Genomic DNA, 2,500 nt, shown 5'->3' on the forward strand with positions numbered 1-2,500 from the left:
TCTGCTGAAAGAGCTGTGAAAGGTTCTGGGTGATCCTGAAATCTGTGTGCTCAGGCTGATCTTAGGGCTGGGTTTGGTATCAGCAAAAGAATACTGGAGTTAAAGCAAAAGGCAGAAAATGGGGGTGAGTGGGAAGGCTTCAGATGACTGCAAACATTTGGCCCTTCTAGGTCTCAGTTTCCTTATCTGTGTAACGAGGACAACAACCTCGCTCCAAGTGAGGGTTTGGTGAGATAAAATATGAAGGTAAAGTGTTCACCCCCAAGCCAGACAGAGAGTAAGTGATTAATAAACAAGAGCTGCTGTTGATGCTATTGTTGGTGGTTTTTATTACCATTGGCTGCCCACCTTGGCAGCAGGCAGCCTACACTGGGGGAAAAAAAAAGTAAAATCCTATCTGGGTGACACTAATCAGTGGGCAGGCAGCTCAAGATGGTGACCATGACAACAGTGTGAACACCATCACTCCAAAACAATATCATGTCTTCTTTGTAATATGTCCCTTGGTGTCCAGACTTCTCAGGCAGTTCAGAGTGTTCCAGAGTATTTGAGAAAAAACAAACAAACAAAAAACAGGACATGCCTTTTCTGGGTCACCTATTCACTGGGCTCCAGTGGAGGGCTCTGGCAATGCTTTGGAAATCCAGTCCTGTGTGAGGAGCAGTGGTGACCACTGGCTCAGGCTGGAATGTGGTGAGGAATTGTTATGTAGTTGTGCTGGCTGGTGCTTTCCATGTGCTGGCACCGCGACACACACATATGTTTGCTGGACCACACAACATCCCTAGAAAACAGGTGTGGTTGGTCCCTTTTCACAGGTGGTTTGCCCCAGGAAACTCAGCTAGTACACTGGTAGTGCAGGATTTGAACTCAAGACCAGACCATATTCTTTCACCCATCACACCACACACACACATCCGCAGCAAGCCGGGGAGATTTTGCTCTGTTCCCTGAGTGAGACCCTAAACTAGGTGAAGACATAGACCTAGCCCCTACACTGGGATCTGCTCAGAGCCCTGGGGCAACACAGCATGCTTGAAATGATCCATTGACCCCCTTCACTTTGCTCAGGGGCTCTCTTTGGAGTTGTTCAAGGGCTATGTTTGTTTGTTTCCTTATTTATTTGGAGACAAGGTCTCTCTCCATCACCCAGGTTGATCATAGCTCACTGCAGCCTCCAACTCTGGGCTCCAGTGATCCTCTTGCTTCAGCCTCCTGAGTAGCTAGGATCAGAGGTGAGCCCCACCACATCCAGCTAATTAAAAAAAAATTTTTTTGTGTGTGGCTATGGGGTCTCACTATGTTGCCTAGGCTGGTCTTGAACTCTTGGCCTCAAGCCATCCTCCCCCTTTGGCCTCCCAGAGCGCTGAAATTACAGGCATGCGCCACCATGTCCAGCACTAAAATCATGTTTATTGATGGGAATTAGAGCCCTGGAAAGTAGGTGACCTGACCCAGGCAGTTACCCTGGTTTTATTTAGGAGTCTCTAGGGAGTTGGCAACTCTTTCCTGAGGGCAAAGAAGATGGTTGCTGGTAAGAGTATGTAGGCTCCACGGTGAGAGGCTTGCATATGCTTTTTACAATCTGAATAATCCCTGATCCTGACAGGAGAATCACACCTTAAGCCCTTCTTAGCTAACACCACAGGGAAATGTGGGACCACCAGGCCTGGGAGTGACAGACCTGAGTTTACCTACTGTGTGATTTTGTTCAAGCCATGGAACATCTCTGAGTTAGTTTCCCCATCTGTAAAAAAGGAAAGGAAACTGTACCTACCTTACAGGGGTATACTGAGGAAAAAATATGCCCATCTATGCAAAGCAACTTGCCTGGTGCTGGGAATAGGGTAGATGGTTCCTCAAGAGTGGGCATGGATGGATGGGGTCACCCAGGATAGAGCAGAGTGACAAAAGGGCCTGGGACTACCCAACCCATCACTTCAGGGTAGGCTGGAAGACAAGTCCACACAGGAGACAAAAAAGAAGCAGCTGGAGTAACAAAGGGAGAAGCCAGGAGAGTGCAGGGTCATGAAAACTAGGAGAGATGGTCAAGGAGGGGTGAACATTTGTGCCCATCTCAGCTAAGAGGGCCAGGAAGACGAGGACTATGAAAGATGATGAGACTATGTCCTTGGCTTTGACAACAAGAGGGACTCTGGTGGCCATAGTGGAGGAGTGGGGGCAGAGCCAGAGTACATTGAGCTAAGGGCTGGATGGGAGGTAAAGAAATGGAGACGGGGAAGTTTGGTAAGAAGAAAAGTAAATCTTCGTGGGAGAACCAAAATGCCACTTATGCATGCTAAAATCAATTGTTTAGAATGCTCTGGCTTTACCCAATCTTCACTGTTTTGAAATTAACCTGGTTGGGAACAGTGGCTCACACCTGTAATCTCAACACTTTGGGAGGACACTCAGGGATTTCTTGAACCTAGGAGTTTGAGACCAGCTTAGGAAACATAGCAAGACTTCCTCGCTACAAAAAAAAAAAAAAAAAAAAACC

Source organism: Carlito syrichta, unplaced genomic scaffold, assembly GCF_000164805.1.
Source record: "Carlito syrichta isolate Samal-C Ts95f unplaced genomic scaffold, Tarsius_syrichta-2.0.1 Scaffold305313, whole genome shotgun sequence".
Lineage (NCBI taxonomy): Eukaryota > Metazoa > Chordata > Mammalia > Primates > Tarsiidae > Carlito > Carlito syrichta.